This window comes from Eubalaena glacialis, chromosome 14 (assembly GCF_028564815.1).
Source record: "Eubalaena glacialis isolate mEubGla1 chromosome 14, mEubGla1.1.hap2.+ XY, whole genome shotgun sequence".
NCBI classification, from domain to species: domain Eukaryota; kingdom Metazoa; phylum Chordata; class Mammalia; order Artiodactyla; family Balaenidae; genus Eubalaena; species Eubalaena glacialis.
The window spans coordinates 58,236,727-58,259,735 of NC_083729.1; positions in this window are offsets into that span (position 1 = coordinate 58,236,727).

The window sequence follows — 23,009 nt, forward strand, 5'->3', positions numbered from 1 at the left end:
TTGTTTGTGTTTTTTATACTGCAGGTTCCTATTAGTCATCAATTTTATACACATCAGTGTATACATGTCAATCCCAATCGCCCAATTCAGCACACCACCATCCCCACCCCACCGCAGTTTTCCCCCCTTGGTGGCCATACATTTGTTCTCTACATCTGTGTCTCAACTTCTGCCCTGCAAACCGGTTCATCGGTACCATTTTTCTAGGTTCCACATACATGCGTTAATATACGATATTTGTTTTTCTCTTTCTGACTTACTTCACTCTGTATGACAGTCTCTAGATCCATCCACATCTCAACAAATGACTCAATTTCATTCCTTTTTATGGCTGAGTAATATTCCATTGTATATATGTACCACGACTTTTTTATCCATTCGTCTGTCGATGGGCATTTAGGTTGCTTCCATGACCTGGCTATTGTAAATAGTGCTGCAATGAACATTGGGGTGCATGTGTCTTTGAATTATGGTTTTCTCTGGGTATATGCCCAGTAGTGGGATTGCTGGGTCATATGGTAATTCTATTTTTAGATTTTTAAGGAACCTCCATACTGTTCTCCATAGTGGCTGTATCAGTTTACATTCCCACCAACAGTGCAAGAGGGTTCCCTTTTCTCCACACCCTCTCCAGCAATTTGTTGTTTGTAGATTTTCTGATGATGCCCATTCTAACTGGTGTGAGGTGATACCTCATTGTAGTTTTGATTTGCATTTCTCTACTAATTAGTGATGTTGAGCAGCTTTTCATATGCTTCTTGGCCATCTGTATGTCTTCTTTGGAGAAATGTCTATTTAGGTCTTCTGCCCATTTTTAGATTGGGTTGTTTGTTTCTTTAATATTGAGCTGCATGAGCTGTTTATATATTTTGGAGATTAATCCTTTGTCTGTTGCTTTGTTTGCAAATATTTTCTCCCATTCTGAGGGTTGTCTTTTCGTCTTGTTTATGGTTTCTTTTGCTGTGGAAAAGCTTTGAAGTTTCATTAGGTCCCATTTGTTTATTTTTGTTTTTGTTTCCATTACTCTAGGAGGTGGATCAAAAAAGATATTGCTGTGACTTATGTCAAAGAGTGTTCTTCCTATGTTTTCCTCTAAGAGCTTTATAGTGTCCAGTCTTACATTTAGGTCTCGAATCCATTTTGGGTTTATTTTTGTGTATGGTGTTAGGGAGTGTTCTAATTTCATTCTTTTACATGTAGCTGTCCAGTTTGCCCAGCACCACTTATTGAAGAGACTGTCTTTTCTCCATTGTATATCTTTGCCTCCTTTGTCATAGATTAGTTGACCATAGGTGCGTGAGTTTATCTCTGGGCTTTCTATCTTGTTCCATTGATCTATGTTTCTGTTTTTGTGCCAGTACCATATTGTCTTGATTACTGTAGCTTTGTAGTATAGTGTAAAGTCAGGGAGTCTGATTCCTCCAGCTCCGTTGTTTTCCCTCAAGACTGCTTTGGCTATTTGGGGTCTTTTGTGTCTCCATACAAATTTTAAGATGATTTGTGATAGTTCCGTATAAAATGCCATTGGTAATTTGATAGGGATTGCATTGAATCTGTAGATTGCTTTGGGTAGTATGGTCATTTTCACAATATTGATTCTTCCAATCCAAGAACATGGTATATCTCTCCATCTATTGGTATCATCTTTAATTTCTTTCATCAGTGTCTTATAGTTTTCTGCATACAGGTCTTTTGTCTCCCTAGGTAGGTTTATTCCTTGGTATTTTATTCTTTTTGTTGCAGTGGTAAATGGGAGTGTTTCCTTAATTACTCTTTCAGATTTTTCATCATTAGTGTATAGGAATGCAAGAAATTTCTGTGCATTAATTTTGTATCCTGCAACTTAACCAAATTCATTGATTAGCTCTAGTAGTTTTCTGGTGGCATTTTTAGGATTCTCTATGTATAGTATCATGTCATCTGCAAACAGTGACAGCTTTACTTCTTCTTTTCCAATTTGTATTCCTTTTATTTCTTTTTCTTCTCTGATTGCCGTGGCTAGGACTTCCAAAACTATGTTGAATAATAGTGGTGAGAGTGGACATCCTTGTCTCGTTCCTGATCTTAGAGGAAATGCTTTCAGTTTTTCACCATTGAGAATGATGTTTGCTGTGGGTTTGTCGTATATGGCCTTTATTTTGTTGAGGTAGGTTCCCTCTATGCCCACTTTCTGGAGAGTTTTTATCATAAATGGGTGTTGAATTTTGTCAAAAGCTTTTTCGGCATCTATTGAGATGATCATATGGTTTCTCTTCTTCAGTTTGTTAATATGGTGTATCACATTGATTGATTTGCGTATATTGAAGAATCCTTGCATCTCTGGGATAAATCCCACTTGATCATGGTGTATGATCCTTTTAATGTGTCGTTGGATTCTGTTTGCTACTATTTTGTTGAGGATTTTTGCATCTATATTCATCAGTGATATTGGTCTGTAATTTTCTTTTTTTGTAGTGTCTTTATCTGGTTTTGGTATCAGGGTGATGGTGGCCTCATAGAATGAGTTTGGGAGTGTTCCTTCCTCTGCAATTTTTTGGAAGAGTTTGAGAAGGATGGGTGTTAGCTCTTCTCTAAATGTTTGGTAGAATTCACCTGTGAAGCCATCTGGTCCTGGACTTTTGTTTGTTGGAAGATTTGTAATTACAATTTCAGTTTCATTACTTGTGATTGGTCTGCTCATATTTTCCGTTTCTTCCTGGTTCAGTCTTGGAAGGTTATACCTTTCTAATAATTTGTCCATTTCTTCTAGGTTGTCCATTTTATTGGCATAGAGTTGCTTGTAGTAGTCTCTTAGGACGCTTTGTATTTCTGTGGTGTCTGTTGTAACTTCTCCTTTTTCATTTCTAATTTTATTGATTTGAGTCCTCTCCCTCTTTTTCTTGATGAGTTCTGCTAATGGTTTATCAATTTTGTTTATCTTCTCAAAGAACCAGCTTTTAGATTTACTGATCTTTGCTATTGTTTTCTTTGTTTCTATTTCATTTATTTCTGCTCTGATCTTTATGATTTCTTTCCTTCTGCTAACTTTGGGGTTTTTTTGTTCTTGTTTCTCTAGTTCCTTTAGGTGTAAGGTTAGATTGTTTACTTGAGATTTTTCTTGTTTCTTGAGGTAGGCTTGTATAGTTATAAACTTCCCTCTTAGAACTGCTTTTGCTGTATCCCATAGGTTTTGGATCGTCATGTTTTCATTGTCATTTGTCTAGGTATTTTTTGATTGCCTCTTTGATTTCTTCAGTGATCTCTTGGTTATTTAGTAACGTATTGTTTAGCCTCCATGTGTTTGTGTTTTTTACGATTTTTTCCCTGTAACTCATTTCTAATCTAATAGCGTTGTGGTCAGAAAAGATGCTTGATATGATTTCAGTTTTCTTAAATTTACTGAGGCTTGATTTGTGACCCAAGATGTGATCTATCCTGGAGAATGTTCCGTACGCCCTTGAGAAGAAAGTGTAATCTGCTGTTTTTGGATGGAATGTCCTATAGATATCAATTAAATCTATCTGGTCTATTGTGTCATTTAGAGCTTGTGTTTTCTTATTTATTTTCATTTTGGATGATCTGTCCATTGGTGTAAGTGAGGTGTTGAAGTCCCCCACTATTATTGTGTTACTGTCGATTTCCTCTTTTATAGCTGTTAGCAGTTGCCTTATGTATTGAGGTGTTCCTATGTTGGGTGCATATATATTTATAATTGTTATATCTTATTCTTGGATTGATCCCCTGATCATTATGTAGTGTCCTTCCTTGTCTCTTGTAACATTCTTTATTTTAAAGTTTATTTTATCTGATATGAGTATTGCTACTCCAGCTTTCTTTTGATTTCCATTTGCATGGAATATCTTTTTCCATCCCCTCACTTTCAGTCTTAATGTGTCCCTAGGTCTGAAGTGGGTCTCTTGTAGACAGCATATATATGGGTCTTATTTTCGTATCCATTCAGCAGGCCTGTGTCTTTTGGTTGGAGCATTTAATCCATTCACGTTTAGGGTAATTATCGATATGTACGTTCCTATGACCATTTTCTTAATTGCTTTGGGTTTGTTTTTGTAGGTCCTTTTCTTCTCTTGTGTTTCCCACTTAGAGAAGTTCCTTTAGCATTTGTTGTAGAGCTGGTTTGGTGGTGCTGAATTCTCTTAGCTTTTGCTTGTCTGTAAAGCTTTTGATTTCTCCATCAAATCTGAATGAGATCCTTGCCGGGTAGAGTAATCTTGGTTGTAGGTTCTTCCCTTTCATCACTTTAAGTATATCATGCCACTCCCTTCTGGCTTGTAGAGTTTCTGCTGAGAAATCAGCTGTTAACCTTATGGGAGTTCCCTTGTATGTTATTTTTCGTTTTTCCCTTGTTGCTTTCAATAATTTTTCTTTGTCTTTAATTTTTGCCAATTTGATTACTATGTGTCTCGGCGTGTTTCTCCTTGGATGTATCCTGTATGGGACTCGCTGCGCTTCCTGTACTTTGGTGACTATTTCCTTTCCCATGTTAGGGAAGTTTTCGACTGTAATCTCTTCAAATATTTTCTCTGGTCCTTTCTCTCTCTCTTCTCCTTCTGGGACCCCTATAATGTGAATGTTGTTGCATTCATTGTTGTCCCAGAGGTCTCTTAGGCTGTCTTCATTTCTTTTCATTCTTTTTTTTTTATTCTGTTCTGCAGCAGTGAATTCCAGCATTCTGTCTTCCAGGTCACTTATCCGTTCTTCTGCATCAGTTATTCTGCTATTGATTCCTTCTAGTGTAGTTTTCATTTCAGTTATTGTATTGTTCATCTATGTTTGTTCTTTAATTCTTCTAGGTCTTTGTTAAACATTTCTTGCATCTTCTCGATCTGTGCCTCCATTCTTTTTCCGAGGTCCTGGATCATCTTCACTATCATTCTGAATTCTTTTTCTGGAAGGTTGCCTATCTCCACTTCATTTAGTTGTTTTTCTGGGGTTTTATCTTGTTCCTTCATCTGGTACATAGCCCTCTGCTTTTTCATCTTGTCTAACTTTCTGTGAATGTGGTTTTTGTTCCACAGGCTGCAGGATCGTAATTCTTCTTGCTTCTGCTGTCTGCCCTCTGGTGGATGAGGCTATCTAAGAGGCTTATGCAAGTTTCCTGATGGGAGGGACTGGTGTTGGGTAGAGCTGACTGTTGTGCTGGTGGGCGGAGCTCAGTAAAACTTTAATCCACTTGACTGCTGATGGGTGGGGCTGGGTTCCCTCCCTGTTGGTTGTTTGGCCTGAGGCAACCCAACACTGGAGCCTACCTGGGCTCTTTAGTGGGGCTAATGACAGACTCTGGGAGAGCTCATGCCAAGGAGTACTTCCCAGAACTTCTGCTGTCAGTGTCCTTCTCCCCATGGTGAGCCACAGCCACCGCCCGCCTCTGCAGGAGACCCTCCAACACTAGCAGGTAGGTCTGGTTCAGTCTCCCCTGGGGTTACTGCTCCTTTCCCTGGGTCCCGATGCGCACACTTTGTGTGTGTCCTCCAAGAGTGGAGTCTCTTTTTCCCCCAGTCCTGTCAAAGTCCTGCACTCAATTCCCCCTAGGCTTCAAAGTCTGATTCTCTAGGAATTCCTCCTCCCGTTGCCGGACCCCCAGGTTGGGAAGCCTGACGTGGGTCTCAGAGCCTTCACTCCAGTGGGTGGACTTCTGCGGTATAAGTGTTCTCCAGTCTGTGAGTCACCCACCCAGCGGTTACGGGATTTGATTTTACTGTGATTGAGCCCCTCCTACCATCTCATTGTGGTTTCTCCTTTGTCTTTGGATGTGGGGTATCTTTTTTGGTGAGTTCCAGTGTCTTCCTGTTGATGATTGTGCAGCAGCTAGTTGTGATTCTGGTGTTCTCGCAAGAGAGAGTGACAGCACGTCCTTCTGCTCCGCCATCTTGTTTCCTCGGGTTGCCCATCTGATTCCTCTTTTTTAGCTGTCGTTGGAAACAGTAGGGGTTGAGTAACCCATTAATGAACACAGAGGACTGCTTAGATAGTGTGTCTAGCTTGGCTTTTTCCAATCTCTAGGGAATCTGTTTTCACATAGGAAGGGACAGCAGCTGGTAGGTCTGGCAGTTCTATGCCATCTCAAGCTCTGCTGCTGTTCATGCATCTAAAGATTGGCTGCAGATAAACTGATGATAGTAATGCCATTATTGCAGGAAAGTCTACAGAATAGAGCCTATCATTACTCTTTTTTGCTGCAAACAGTCAATTCTGATCCCAGGAAAACTTGGATTGCTTATTACAGACAGTGGTATGCATGCATGTACCACACCTTGGGAAACACTGCTTATATCATTATACTCTGTTATCACTAATTTTTAAGTTCCTGAGAACAGAGGCACCTTACTCATCTCTGTCTATCCAATGCTGATATTCAGTGGTTACTTATTAAATGTCAGATGAATTTAAATAGATTCTGGTGGCAGAGAGTCTGCCTTGCCTGACTTGAAGCATTTTGACTCTGATTCCCTGAACTTTAGGGTTGGAAAATGTTTCTAGAAAGAGTTTAACACTGATTCTTATAAGTGATAATTTATGTAGAGTATGAACATGGTTTTCATTTCTTGCTGGGGTGTAGTGATAGAATCACTTGTGGGACTCAGGAACAAAACAACAAGCTTATGTCTTTATGCTTTCCCTTAGACTTCATAAATGAGTACATTAGGGGTAGATTTCTGTGTGTATACTTTTAAAGTCCATTGGCTAAAGCCAACAAGGTTGAGAAGAAATTATAATTACTAAACTTACATAACAGTTGCTAAATGTTTTATTTACCATGCATAGTTTTAAGAAATTCACATTTAACTAAAGACCATGTAAATAACACTTTTACCACCATTTGACAGAGAAACTGAAGTAAGCACATTAAGTGACTTTCTCAAGGTCACACAATTAGAAAGATGTTGGAGCTGGAGTTTGCATTCAAGCAGTGTTATTCCAAATATTATGATCTTAACCACTGTCATTCATGGAAACTATTCATAAAAACCAGTGGTTTGTGGAAATTATCTGTATGCACAGAAAGAATTGTAGCATTTCAAGCATGTGTGCCAAAAAACTCACTAGAATTCTATAGCTTAATTTTATAGCACAGGAGAATTTTTTTCCAATCTCGATTGCTATTACAGATGACTCCGGTACTTTACGTGTATGCGAGTGGGTGGGTTGGTATTGATTATATGAATACACAGAGGTCACTTTTTTTTTTTTCATGCAACTATTAAACAAAAGAATAGAGAAATTCATAAAATGTATAGCTATTTTAAATGTCTTCATTTTACTTCACTATTTTAGTAACTTCTGGGTGTTCTGGCTTTAAATCTACTGGGGAAAACTTAATTGCCAAGATGTAATGGCATACTCCAAGCTTCTAGTAAAACTCTGATCCAGGTAGTAAAATTAAGGTTTCTGGTTAGATACATGCTATATAGAATAGTGGTATTCTGCATTTAATTTGTTATAATACGTTGTTATGGTTGAAGTATATGAACAGAGTCCCATATCACACAGATACGTAGTTGGGCAAAGAAGCACTGAAATAATCTTTTCATGTCATTGTAGATATTCTCTTTTGATATTACACAAAAACTTGAGAAGTGTTAGTTTCTTAAAAGTTAGCTGTAATTTTTGTTTCTAGCCATGATGGAAAACAAGGACTGCATGTTCCTTCCTGCTGAAACAACCAAATAAAAAAGACAGACTACATGGAAAAGTGGACTTCAAGACACTAGGCCTCAGACAGTGAGGAAAATTGGCAAACAAACAAATGGAGCCCTACAATTTTCCCAGCTTACTGACTTGAGGGAACTTCCATGTCATGAGGCAAGGAAGCGGAATGGAGGAAGAGCCAAGTAGACTCCTTGAGTTGAGGAAATGGAGCTAAGAGTCTAGGAAAACCAAGATAGCTAGAGTTCACAGGGCAGAGAACTAGTGAGGACAGAACACAGAACTCCAGATATCTGTAGATGGTCCCTTTGAGAATTAAATGCAGTCCAGATCAGCATGTGTATGTGAGGAAGCAGGCTGGAGAAAGAGCCATCTGAAAGGGTTAGAGGGCTCATGTGGGTCTAGTAACAATGCCCATTCTCAGCAGCCACTGTTTACTGGGTAGTACTTGCCTCAGTAGTAGGGAATAATTAGCCCTAGACTGCACTGCTCTGGCTCCACCCCAACAAATCATAAAACTAAGATTCAAAAGGATCAAACTATTCTCAAGTAACAACTGTGTCCCAGAACAAAGCTCAAAAGTATTTATAGCAATACTTTTATAGAAATACAAAAATGCCCAACATCTATGATAAAATTCACAATGGCTGTCATCTATTAAAGATCAGTAAGCATGCAAAGAAGCAAGAAAACACAACCCATAACAAGGAGAATAATCAATTGAAACTAGCCTAGGTCTCATACAGATGTTAGAATTAGCAGGTAAGGATATTAAAAAGTTAAAATTGTTATGTACAAAAAGTTTAGAAATTTTGGAGGGTATTAAAAAGACCGAAATCAAACTTCCAGAGTTGAAAACTATAATTTCCAAGGTGAAAAATACACTAGATGGGATGAATGGCAAATTAGACATTGCAGAAGAAAAGATTAGTGAACTTGACATACCAATAGGAACTATCCAAAATGAAATGGAAGAAAAAAAAAGAAAAAACATGAGTGAATTGTGGAACAACTTCAAGTAGCCTGGTATATGGTTGATTAAAGTCCCTGCAGGAGGGAGGGGTGGAGAGTATAAAAAATATTTGAGTAAATCATGGCCTAAAAAATTTCAAACCTTTTGAAAACTATTAACCCACAAATCTAAGAATTCAGTGAACCCCAAGCACAAGAAATATGAAGAAAACTATACCAAACTACATAACCAGTGTAAAATCATAAAAGCAGCTAAAGGAAGAAAAAGAGCAGAAGACCAAAGATGAGTATAACATCAGAATTCTCATCAGAAACAATCTGAGAACAATGGAGAAACACGTTTAAAGTACTAACATTTTTTTTAAAGTGTATATAGAATTATATAACTAGCAAAATGTCTTTCAAAAGCAAAGATGAGACTAAGTTTTCAGACATAAAAAGCCTGAAAGAATGCATCACTGCATTCACTACAAGAAATACTGAAGTCTTTCAGGCAGACAAAATGATATTAGATGAAAATGTGGATTTACATGAAGGAATGATGAACACTGAAAGTGATAAACACATGGGTTAATATATAAGAATTTTTAAAATTTAAATCTCTTTAAAAGATATTTACTTAAAAATAACAGTGTTGAGGGTTTTTTAATGTGTAAAAATTAAAATATGACAATAGTATAAAGGCCAGGAGAAAAAAGAAAGATTAGGCAGCCCTAGTTTTGCACATTTTTGACATATATTGGGTTCAGTTAGATGACACCAATTCCCTAACAACACAGTTCAAATTTTTGTGAACACAGTATATTTGCTGTGAATACTTTCATAAAAGTCCAAACTTTACAGTTAGCTTAGTACACATATCACTACTTAAATAGCAGATGTGGATCATGATGCATGACCTATCTTTCAAAGTATGTTAGTATTTGTCACCACACATGGGATTCGGTTCATATGTGATCAGCAATGCTTGTAGTTTTGCCTCCTTGTGTCCTAGTGATAGCCCATGTGACATTTTACAAAAATGGGTAATTGAAAGAAATTAACCAACAAAGATGAAAATGCAGCAAATAAAAAATAATATTGGAAGTGAAATTCAAATCAAATGTAAATTGAGTTATAGAATAAATATCTGTTCATGGGAATGTTGGCACTACCACCTTTCAGGAGTTCCCAAATATGCAGCCAGAAACACAGAATGAAGGCAAGCTTAACATAAATTAAGAGAAATTAACATGATTAAAAGTATGAAGATGTCCCTGAGGAAGTGATGCTGGCCAAAAAACAAAAAAAAACCCCAACTTTGTATTATGGGAACTCTCAGGGCCATTTTATAACATTAAAAGTACAAAGTTTAAAATGTCAGAAGTTAATCATTCAAATTTAGAAGCAGTAAGATAATTCACCAAGGCATAGAAAAGATCCTCATAACCTATGTGAGAGGAAGAAAACAAACACATTTTCTATGCTTTTAATTATAGTGTACTAAAAACAATTTTTTTTCTATTTTTAAAATTTTCATAGACATTTACAACTAACAGATCTTTTAGTTTTTTAATAAACATTTTTGAAGGTCATGAGACAATTGTAAATTTTCCCATTGATTATTAAGATTGCTTTCCATGGGTTTCAACATTCACAGTCATTGTTATGGTCCTGCATTATGTGCAAAGCATCAACTGCCTATATACTATGGTATAGTTCTTATACCGTACGTGAAGTGGTATAGTATTAAATGAAGGTAAACTGTGATAAAGATGTATACTATAAACCTTAAAGCAATTATTAAAATAACAAAGGGAAGTCAACACAGAAGATAAAATGGAATAGTTAAAAAAAAAAACTAAAGGCAGAAAAAGTAGAAAAGACATGGAACAATGCATAATGTAATAGCATTATGACAAACTGAAATCTAACCATATTAATAATCATGTAAAATGTAAATTGCCTAAACACTCTAATTAAAAGGCAGAGATGGTCAGATTGGATTAAAAAAAAAAAAAAAAGACACAACTCTATGCTCCCTACAAGAAATACATTTAAATAAATATAGAGACATAAATAGATTAAATGTAAAAAAGATGGCACATTTTTATTATGCTAACACTAGTCAAAAGAAACCTTGACTAGCTATATTAATATCAAAGTAAATTTTATAGCAAAGAACATTACCATTGATGAAGGTCATGTCATAATAATAAAGTGATCAATCAAGAGGACATACCTATCCCAAATGTTTATGGACCTAGTAACAGCTTTAAAACTCATGGAATAGAAACTGATAGAACTGCAAGGAGAAATGGATAAATCCACAATTACTGTCTGAGATTTGAATACCCCCTCATTAATTGATAGAATCAATAGAAAAATGGGCAAGAATAGAATAGACTTAAGCAAAACTATCAACCAAGTTGACCTGATTAATGTTTATGGAACACTCCACACCCAATAACAGTAGAATACACATTCTCATGAGCACATGCACAACGTATCAGGATATGACATATTCTGGACCATATAAGTCTCAGTTTAAAAGTATTCTAGTCAAAGTATTAGTATCTCTGATATTAATAGAATTAAATTAGAAGTAAATTACAAAAGGATCCCTAGAAAATCCTCAAATATTTGGAAACAACATGTCTCTAAATCACCCAATAACTTAAAAAAGGGGGGTGGATTATAAAACATTTTGAAATGAATGAAAATGAAAACACAACATACAATATGATATGCTGCTAAAGAAGTACTTAGGGATGCTAAACATGGTAAAAAACAGGAAAGGTTTCAAATCAATTACCTCAGCCTCCTGCCTAAGAGACTAGAAAAAGAAAAGCAAATTAAAACCAAAATAAGCAGAATAAAGGAAATAAAGACCAAAGCAGATTCAATAAAATATAAAAAAAAAAGCTAGAAAAAATGAAATAAAAAAATCAGTTCTTTGAGAAGATCAATAAAATTGATAGATTTTTAGTAAAACTGATCAGAGAAAAGAGAGGACACAAATTACCAATATCAGGAATGAGAGGTGATGTAACTACAGATTCTACTGATAGTAAAAGCATGATAAGGGAATATTATGAACAACTTTATGCCAATAGATTTGACAGCATAGATGAAATGGACAAATTCCTTAGAAGTCACAAATTACCAAAGCTCATTTAAGAAGAAATAGATAACCCAACAGCTCTATATTTATTAAATTGATATTGTAGTTTAAAACCTTAGAGAAAGGTTTCTTTCTTTAAGAAAACTCCAGGCCAGTTGGCTTCACTACTATATTTTACCAAACATTCAGGACAAAAATAAGACCAATTCTACACAAACTCTTCCAGAGAACTGAAGAGGATGGACTGTTTCCCAACTCACTCTATGAGGTGAGCATTATCCAAATATTAAAACTTGAAGAAGACAATAATAGAAAACTAAAGACCAATATATTTAATGAACATAATTACAAAAATTCTAAACAAAATTTTAGCAAAGCAAATCCAACATTATGTAAAAAGAATGATGCATCATGACCAAATGGCATTTACCCCCAAAATGCAGGGTTGGTTCAGCATTTGAAAGCAAACAATGAAATTCACTATATTAACAACTGTAAAAGAAAAATAATATGATGAATAGATTGGAAGGAAATTTACTCAACCTGATTAAGGGCATCTACAAAAAAGTACAAGTAACATGATAATGGTGAAAATCTGAATGTTTTTCTGCTAAGATTGGGAATAAGAAATGTCTCCTTTTACCATGTCTATTCAGTGTTGTACTGGAGGTTCTCATTAAGGCAAGAGAAAGAAATGAAAATCACCAAGATTGAGAAGAAGATATATAACTTTTTATTTGCAGAAAATATGATCATCTATTCAGAAAGTCAATGTAATCTACAAAAAAAAAATGCTGCTAGAAATAATGTTTACCAAAGTTACAGGATATAACATCAATATGCAAAAGTAAATTACATTTCTATATACTAGCAACAAATGAAATTGAAAGTTAAAAATAATATTCACAAATGCTTTTAAAAATGTGAAGTACTTAGGGATAAATCTAACAGAAGACATGAAAAACCTGTACACTGAAAACTATAAAAAAATGGCTAAAAGAAATTAAAGACCTAAATAAATGAAGAGATAGATATACCATGTTCATGATTCAGAAGACAGTTCTCCCCAAAGTAAGCTATAGATTAATCCCAATCATAATATTATAATATCAACACAATCCCAATCATATCAACAGCCAATTTTTTTGTAGAAACTGACTTTAAAATTCATATGGAAATACAAAGGACCTAGGATTGCCAAAAGCGACCTTGTAAAAGAATAAAATTGGAACACTCACATTACCTGATTTCAAGATTTGTAAATAAAGCTACAGAAATCAAGACAGTGTGGTAGTGGCCTAAAGATAGACAAATAGACCAATAAAATAGAATAGACAGTTTGTAAGTAGACTCACACTTATGTGGAAAATTGAATTTTGACAAAGGTACAAAAGCAACTCAGTAGAGAAAGAATAATCTTCAATAAATTATGCTGTAATTGAACATATGCCAAAAAAACCCCACTTTCAATTCATACCTCATGCTATACAAAAATTAGTTGAAAATGCATCATAAACCTAAATATAAGACTTAGAACTATAAACCTCCTATAAGAAAACAGAAGAAACTGTGTGACCTTGGATTACCCAAAGTTGTTTTAGATATGACACCAAAAACAATCCATAAAAGAACAAATTGATAAATAGGAATTTATCAAAATTAAGATACTTCTGCTCTTCAAAAGACACTTAATATTTTCATCAAGGGGGCCAATACTATTTAATGGGGAAAGAATAATCAAATGATGCTAGGACAACTGAATATTGACATGCAAAAGAATTAAATTTGACTACTACCTCACACCATATTAAAAAATTACTCAGAATGGATCACCGACCTAAATGTAAGAGCTAAAAGTATAAAACTTTTAGAAGAAAACATAGGAGTAAATCTTGAGGTAATAGTTTCTTAGATATGGCACAAAAATCACATGACAAAGAAAAAATAGATAATTTACATCAAAATTTTAAAATTTTGTGCTTCAAAAAATACCATCAAAAAAGAAAAAGAAAAAAGGACAACCCACAGACCAGGAGAAAAATCTTTGCAAATCACATACCGATTAAGGACTTGTATCCAGAATATATAAATTACTCTAAAAACTCAACCTTAAAAACTCAATAAAAAAGGGAGGGGAGAGCAAAGATTTGAACAGCTAATTCATCAAGATATACAGATGGCATATAAGCACATGAAAAGATCTTCATCATCAACAGTCATTAGGGAAATGAAAATTAAAACTTTAGTGAGATACCACTATACACATATCAGAATGATTAAAAACACTGACTATGTCAAGTATTGGTAACATCTGGAGAGACTGGAACTCTCATATGCTGCTGATGGCAACGTAAACTGATAAAAACCATTTAGAAAACAGTTTTATGATTTATATGAAACTCTAGTAAAAGAAAACTACCATATTGTGACAGAAAGCAGATAGTAATTGCTTGGGGATGAGATCAGAGAAGAATGGATGGAAGGGATTAAAAAGAGAATTTTGGGGGATGATGAATATGTTTACTATTTGATTTTGGTGACCTTGTCATGACTGTATATGTATTATACTTCAAAACTGATTAAATTATACAATTTAAGTATGTGCAGTTTACTGTATGCCAATTATACCTCAAAGCTGTTTATTAAAAATAAAATTAGTTGTATTTGTACACTCATGTTTGTAGCAGTATTATTCACAATAGCTAAAACATGGAAGCAACCCAGGTGTCCATCAATGGGTGAATGGATAAGCAAAATGTGCTATATACATACTAATGGAGTATTATCCAGCCTCAAAAAGGAAGGAAATTCTGACATATGCTTCAACATGAATGATCCTGAAGATCATTATGCTAAGTGAAACAAGTCACAAAAAGACAAATACTGTATGATTCCGTTTATATGAAATACTTAGATTAGTCAAAATCATTGAGACAGCCCTGATTGCAAACTATACTATGAAGCTACAGTAATCAAAACAGTATGATACTGACACAGAAACAGACACAAAGATCATTGGAACAGAACAGAGAACCCCAAAATAAACCCACACTTATATGGTCAATCTACAACAAAGGAGGTAAGAATAGACAATGAGGAAAAGACAATGTCTTTAATAAATGGTATTGGGAAAACTGGACAGCTACATGCAAAAGAATCAAACTGGATTACTTCCTCACGCCGTATACAAAAATAAACTCAAAATGGATTAAAGACTTAAATGTAAGGCCTGAAATAATAGAACTCCTAAAAGAAAACATAGGCAGTACACCCTTTGACATTAGTCTTAGCAATATTTTTTTTTTGATATGTCTCTGCAAACAAAGGAAACAAAACCAAAGTAAACAAATGGGACTACCTCAAACTGAAAAGCTTTTGCACAGTGAAGGAAACTGTCAACATAATGAAAAGTCAGCCTACTGAAGGAGAGAAGATATTTGTAAACAATATATCTGATAAGGGATTAATATCCAAAATATATAAAGAACTCATACATTCAACATCAAAAAAACAAAGGACCTGATTTTAAAAATGGGTGGAGGACCTGAATAGACATTTTTCCAAAGAAGATGTATAGATGGCCAAGGGACACATGAAAAGATGCTCAACATCATTAATCATCAGAGAAACGCAAATCAAAACCACAATGAGATATCACCTCATACCTGTCAGAATGGCAGACATCAAAAAGACCACAAATAACAAATGTTGGCAAGGATGTGGAGAAAAGGGAACCCTCATGCACTATGGGTGGGAATGTAAATTGGTGTAGGCACTATGGAAAACAGTATGGAGACTCCCCAAAAAATTAAAAATAGAACTACCACACAATTTGGCAATTTCACTCCTGGGTGTTTATTGGAAGAAAATAAAAACACTAATTCAAAAAGGTATATGCACTCCAATGTTCATTGCAGTATTTTTTTACAATAGCCTAGATATGGGAGCAACCTAAGTGCCCATCAATACATGAACGGGTAAAGACAATGTGGTATCTCTATAGATATAGAATATTTTATATATGTATATATATGTATATTCTACTGTGTGTATATATGTGTATACACACATATATATGCACACACACACACAATGGAATATTACTCAGCTCACAAAAATGAAATCTTGCCATTTGTGACAACATGTATGGATCTGTGGGATATTGTGCTAAGTAAAATAAGTCAGAGAAAAATATATTGAACTTTCACTCATGTGTGATTCCACATCCAATATAAAAACCAAAACAAACAAAAACAGACACATAGATACAGAAAACAAACAGGTGTTTGCCAGAAGAAAGAAGGGTGAGGGGGTGGGTGAAATAGGTGAAGGGGATTAGGAGGTACAAACTTCCAGTTATGTAATAAATAAGTCATGGGAATGTAATACACAGCATAAGGAATATGGTCACTAATATTGTAGTAAGTTTGTATGGGGACACATGGTTACTAGAGTTATCATTGTGATCACAAGGTATGCAGATGTCAAATCATTATGTAACTAACGTAACTGAAACTAACATAATATGGTCCGTCAACTATATTTCAATTTTTAACAAAACAATAGAGACAAAGTAGAATGGTGGTTGCCAAGGACTGGGAGTAGGAAGGAATGGGTAGTTATTGTTTAATGGGTTTAGAGTTGCAGTTTTACAAGATGATAAAAGTTCTGGAGATGGCTGGTAGTTGTGATGAGAGAACAGATATTTTGAGTTGTTGCCTGGTCATTTAACGGTATGACAACTCTGCTCACATCCAGAGTCTGGATATTTAGATAAGGACCTGAGCTTAGAATTCTTACCACAAGTTCCCAGTTTGCTTTCCCCTGGGCACCTTTTAAAATAACCACTTAGAGTTGATCCAGCAAAAAGTTAGTGACCTCCACCCCCACCACCTTATAGTAATGGTGCTTGCTACCCTGCTTTCTTATCTCCTGCTCACTCGTGAGCGGGGACAGAGGACTTCCCTTCCCCTGGCTCTTTGCACCCAGCCGCCCTTTTTCTGGGATCTGTAAGTAATAAATCTTGTGACCTTACTTCCTTTGTGTGAATGTATTGAAACTGAGCCTTCAGTCAAAGGACCCTGGGGTTTTTACTTCCCCAAAGTGGGAGCTGGGATGCTGAGTGAGCCATCTGCCAACCCTGTGTGGGTGGCTTGTGTCTTCTTCATTCAGGTCATAATCTGCATTATCCTTAATTGGCTGCACAACGTTACGAATGCATTTTATACCACTAAACTTACCACTTAAAATGGTTAAGATGATAGATTTTAAGTTATGTATAATTTACTGCAATAAAAAAGTGGAAATAAGTAAATAAAATTAGTTGCGATGTAGAATCTGAAGCCAAATCAATTAATTTTCTATACTCTGGTATATTAAAATCAGTTGGTCTATATTGTACTTTAAAGAGATCTTTTATACATGTGTAGTATATCATCACACAATGGTCATGTGGAAAACACTGGTTCACTGAGGTATGCCGATCATCAAAATGCTGACATGTCATATACAGCCACCTTTCTGTACTATTGCCACTAATCTCAGGAAATGTCTTCCATGTGTCAAAAAGCTGTCAAACTCATGGTGACTGATACAAGTTTTCCAAGATTCTAAATTTTGCTTGAAAGCTTGAATTTTATCATTGACAACAAAAATAATGTCCATTGTTTTCCTTGAAGTAACAGGCTACCTTTTTCTTTTTTGAGACAGTGTCTGCTAAATACCTAAATCTGAATAACCATACTGTGTCATTCATCCAAGTAAAAATGGTATTCCTTGTAAAAAATAAGCTCATCCAGCTTGTACCACTGATTGAGGCAACATTACACACCGGTATGCGGCCACAAGGCTTCTTGTATACTTCCCATTTGGTCTCCCAGAATGTTAAAAAGGCATACACTCAAGGGTTGAAATTTGTTAAAATTGATAATTATTGCTTCATTGCAGGCATTAAGTGAAATGCCTTTTGTTTTGTCTTTAACTGCAAGTGTATGGCAGTGACAAATACAATGAGTACTAGTACACTTTGTGGCTCCTCTTTTGATATTTACTACAGTGCTAGTAGTTTTACCCACCTTTGCTTTCAAACCCCTAGTGTAAATACAAACACAGTGAAAAAGGAAATAATGTCTTACTACTATTATGAAAACAGTTTTGACTTCACATACACTCTGAAAAAATCTCTTGAGGACTCCATGGGATCTGAAGACCACATTTTGAGAACCATTGCTACAGAGTATACCATGCCAAAATTAGAAGCAACAGACCAGAATTCCATTCGGCAACATGAATAAGCATTAATGGTTCTAGGAGGTGGGGGGAGTAGATAAATATCTATTATATGATACTTTATGGAAACACTAAAAATATATACACATAATACATGTTTAAAAGAACATTAAAGGATACATATCAAACACATTAGAGAGGCTACTGTGGGGTTGAGAAACATTGTTTTCAGCAACAGCAATTGCTAGGTCAATTTTTATGTTTTTTAACATCTCAGACCAATTTTGGGTTTTTGCATTACTGTCTAAGGAGTATTGAAATAGTTGCAGTAGTTCCTAAATATTGATGAAAATCTGGCAATGGAAAGGAACACTTAAGAACAAAAAAAAGGAAGAGTTAAGAAATGAGCTATGGGAATATGAGTCAAAATGCAAAATCCTAACTACATACTTATTTTCTTCCTCTCCTCTTGCGTAGTACCAGTAATGAAATCTAATGGTTTTTATTCTTTTTGTTGTTGATGTTACATGTTTTCAAATATGAGAGACATTTGTGCTCAGTTCATTCTTTTGAGTACAGCCCCAGAGTCTATTGCTTTATGGCACCCACCCAAACTTCCTTTTTGAGGAGAAATTTTTTTGTCTATTGACAGCTTATCTGAACTGTGATTCTTTGTCACATAATGAGAGCCTGAGTGGCAGAACTCTAGAACTCTTTACTTGATAACGTAGCTTATATTTGGACCAAACTGATTGATGGTGAGTGAAGGATTATTTCTTTTTCTCACTACTGTCATCAATCTGCATTTAGAGAAAGGGAATGCTCAGAGATCCTGGAGGTTCCTAACAGCTAATACAAAGCTTTCAAAGAAGATGCTCTTTATAACTACCTGATGATTGAAGAAATCCTTACCTCTAATCCTTTCTCTAGTAAGAAGTCTTACTCCATAATTGTTTTACCCATACATAGGTCCATTTTCTAATATTTTTGCATCTATTTTACTTCCCTGAACCCTCTTGCAATGTTAAGTCCTTCCAGATGGAGCACACCAGGTGGAACTAGCATCAATCATAAATATTAATATACTAGGTACAGAAGGCAAACTTAGTACACTGGCAGGAGTGGGGAACATTTGAGTAATTACTGGTTTTCAGATACTTTTGCTATGTGCTTTGCAAGTTTAATGTCATTTAATTGTCACAACTGCACAGTGGCGTTATTCCCAGGTCAGAGATGAGACAATAGGGACTCAATTTTACTTCCTGAGCCATACTCAATTTTAAGACCAGTTCAGGTTGACTCCAGATCTCATGCTCCATCCACAGTAATTATTTTCTACTTCATATTTTCCACAGTCACCATTATTATTCTTTTAATATTCATCCATTCTTTTGCTGTGATTTGTTTATGGTGTTGGACAAGCCTTCTACTTTTTTTCAATACAACTAGACTATTATATTAAAAGGATGAAAATTTTAAATGTTTAATAGAAAACATTTCCTTCTTTGGTATGAAAAAGTTAGTAGTATCTTCTAAATGCCAATACAGACAACATTGTTTAAGTGCTGAAGATATCCTGGACCATTTATTACATCTCCAAGTCTGGGAATACTCTCTGTAGGACAGAGTGAAACAGATGGACAAAACTCCTTGACACTGTTTAGTTACCTCAGACTTCTTTGTGTTTTAGTGTAATTTTAGCTCCCAAAAGACATGCAAAGAATACAAAATTCTAAGGGAGGAATAATTAAAATGAGGTTTAAAATAGGCTGTTTTCATTTGGCAAGACATTTAAGAATATTTAAAAATAAAATTTACTCTTAAAAATACCACCTAATTACTTGCCTGACTCCCTAGCATTATAGTTGTTTTTGTTTTCATTAAGCAGTATTTAAAATACATTCAGGGAAAGGAAATAAGGGACCTAGTAAATATGTGAAGTATTTGAGTAAAGTATATTAAATTTAGAGAAAAATATGCATTTTAATATGCATTTTACAGCTTTAAGATATGAGACATGCAAATCATTTTCTCTATATCCCAATACACAGAGAAGGAAATTTAAGCCCTGGGGCCACTAGTGCTTTAAACTCCTGGGAAGAGAAACTCCACATCTCTAAGCAGTAATTATTACCCAAACTGTTGAAATGTCATTTCTAGTAGTTGGCAATGGTTTGTTCAGAAAGAGAACCATAGTTCTAGGCTCTCTAGACAGTTTCAGCACTTGTGAGTATATCCTTTACTGATAAGCTTGTTCAAATAATTCATCAAGCTGTTAATCCTCTGCTTTGAATTTCAGTTGGCAATGATATTTTTCCACAATGTGTGGTAGTGCACTTAAAAACACAAAAGATTTATGTTAATAATTACATCTTTTAATTAGTTCTGCCATTGCACTTTTTGTGTTATCAGTGGCATAGGAAAAAAAAAATACATTTTTGAGGGGTGGAACGCTGAGACAGTATAGCTTACTTTTATTTATAACAAGATGTTTGTAGAGAAAAAAAATTTCAGGTAGTAACACTCGACTAGTTATTTAACTATTTCCAAGTATTTTAAAATCAAAATTAAGTAAATAGATAAAATATTAACTGATTTTTTAATGTCTTAAATTTTATTTTTGTGAATTGTCACCTATACATGAAACAACATCTTTTTTTTTTATTATTTCTGCTTCCATTACTGACTTATTCTGTTTTCTTAGGCATACCCTTAGTATTTTCCTGCCTCAGAGTGCTGATATACACAAAGGGAATTACATTTATTATTTTTTAATATATTTATTATATTTATTATTCACGTTCATTTGTACCTCACATTGCAGGGTCATTTTTTAAAACAGCTAATTGCTAACACTAATTGGGCACTGGCGTATGCATTTTACATGTATTATTTAATTCAGTGAAGAAGATATTGTCGCATTTTTTAGATAAGGAAATACATAAACATAAGGAAACATGAAGTGGTTAACTAGTTCAAGGTCACATAGCTTACACATGAGAGAGCCAGAATTCGAACCAGTCTGGCACAAGTGTTCACTCTCTTAACCACTACTCTATTATTTACAATGGAAAATGTGATGTCCACATCTTATATATGAGAAAATTGAGACTCAAATGAGGTTTAGTGACTCAGTCAAGGTTATATTCAAGGCTAGAACCAGTACTAGAACCCAGACCTTCCCAATATCATCCTACTTAATTTTGTACTAGATCATGCTGTTGGTCTGAACCTCTTTTCTGTTTAGAGTTAAGAAATTTAAAAATTGCTTATACATCTATAATATTCTCAAATCTTCACCTGCTCAAGAGTCTATTTTTTAAATATATTTGATTAAAATATACAATAAATAATATAAATAATTTGGCTATATTCAAAAGCCTGAAATATAACTTCCATGTTCCAAAACGCTATCTAAAATAGTATTTTATGGATTTATTTTTACTCTTGATTTTATATTTTAAAAAATTATGTTACTTTTAGTAAACCCATGACTAAAATTTTTTCCTCAGTTTTTCACAGCAATTCTATTGGCATACTTTTTTCAATAAAGTTTCCTATCAATACCTAAAATTGTTCATAAATATGTAATAAAAACTCAAGACAACAAAATGTTTTCAGAATTATATTTTCAGTATTATTTTTAAAATCAACAAACATTTATTAAGAACTTTGTGTTCTTATTTGGGGTGTTTTGACTTTGATCTTCAGCAGTTTGACTATGATATCTGTAGGCTTGATTTTATTCATATTTATCTTGTTTCAGATTCATTGAGGTGCTTGGATAGTAAATTTTTGTCTTTCAGCAAATTTGGAAAGTTTTCGCTCATTACTTCTTTATATGTTTTTCTTCTTCATTTTCTTTCTCTCTTTTTCTTCTGGAACTCCAATTACCCTTTTGATACTGTACTACAAGTACTTGAGGCTCTTTATACTTTATTTCCACCTTTTTTCCTCTCTCTTCTTCAGATTGAATATTTTTTATCGATCTTCAAGTTAACTGAATATTTTTACTGTTATCTTCATGTAGCTATTTAATCCATCATATAAATTTTTAAAATTGCACTTCTTAGTTCTAAAATTTCCATTTGTTTCTTTTTTTTATAATTTCTTTGCTAATTTTCCTATCATTTTATTCACTACAAGCACATTTTCATTTATATATTTGAGCATGGTTTTAGTAGCCACTTTAAAATCCTTGTTTGATTATGGTAACATACTGACCATCTTACAGTTGGTCCCTGTGGATTATCTTTTCTCTGGAGATTAAGATACATTTCCTGGCTCTTCATATGTCAAATAATATTGGATTATATCCTAGAAAGTGTGTTGGTTATGTTGCAGAGACTCTGAATTTGGTTATATTCCTCTGAATAGTCTTGATGTTTTTGTTTTAGCAGGCAGTTAGTTTGGTTAGACTCAGACAGCAACCTCTGCCTTGCCTGTGGTGGGTTGCAGCTCAGGTCTGTCTCAATTTACACTCCTTTCAATCAGCTCAGCACATGTGTGGTTCTAGGGACAGCCAGAGATTTGGGCAGAGTTTATACACAGAATTTTGGATTTGCCCTATCTGGCTCCCTCCTTTCTGATATTCTCTTTCTGGCAACTATGCTTACCTTGTCTCCTTCCCTTGGTTCCTCTCTACAGGAAAATGGCAGGCATTTTCTCAGGATTTTAGCCACTTTTCACTGTGCCACAACTGTGTTTGACCTCAGAGTGAAGTCTCAAATAGAGAAAATTCATCTTCTGAAGATTATTGCCTCCAATTCTTAGTTTCCCTCTAAAATCTGTCTGCTTTTGTCAACTCAACTCTTTAGAACCTTTAGGTGGTTGAACTTTTAATTTTGTCCAGAGTTTTTAGTTGTTACCTAATGGGGAGCAAGGAGAGGATCTGTTTGATAGAAGCTTTCTTTATATTAGAGGAAGAACTGCCAATTTTATTTATTTTGAATAGAAAGCAATAGTATATAGATTTTGCTCATGAGAAGCTCTCAATCTGGGCATAAATTTGTCATATTTCACAAGACCCAAAACAACACCAAACATCTACATACAGAAATCC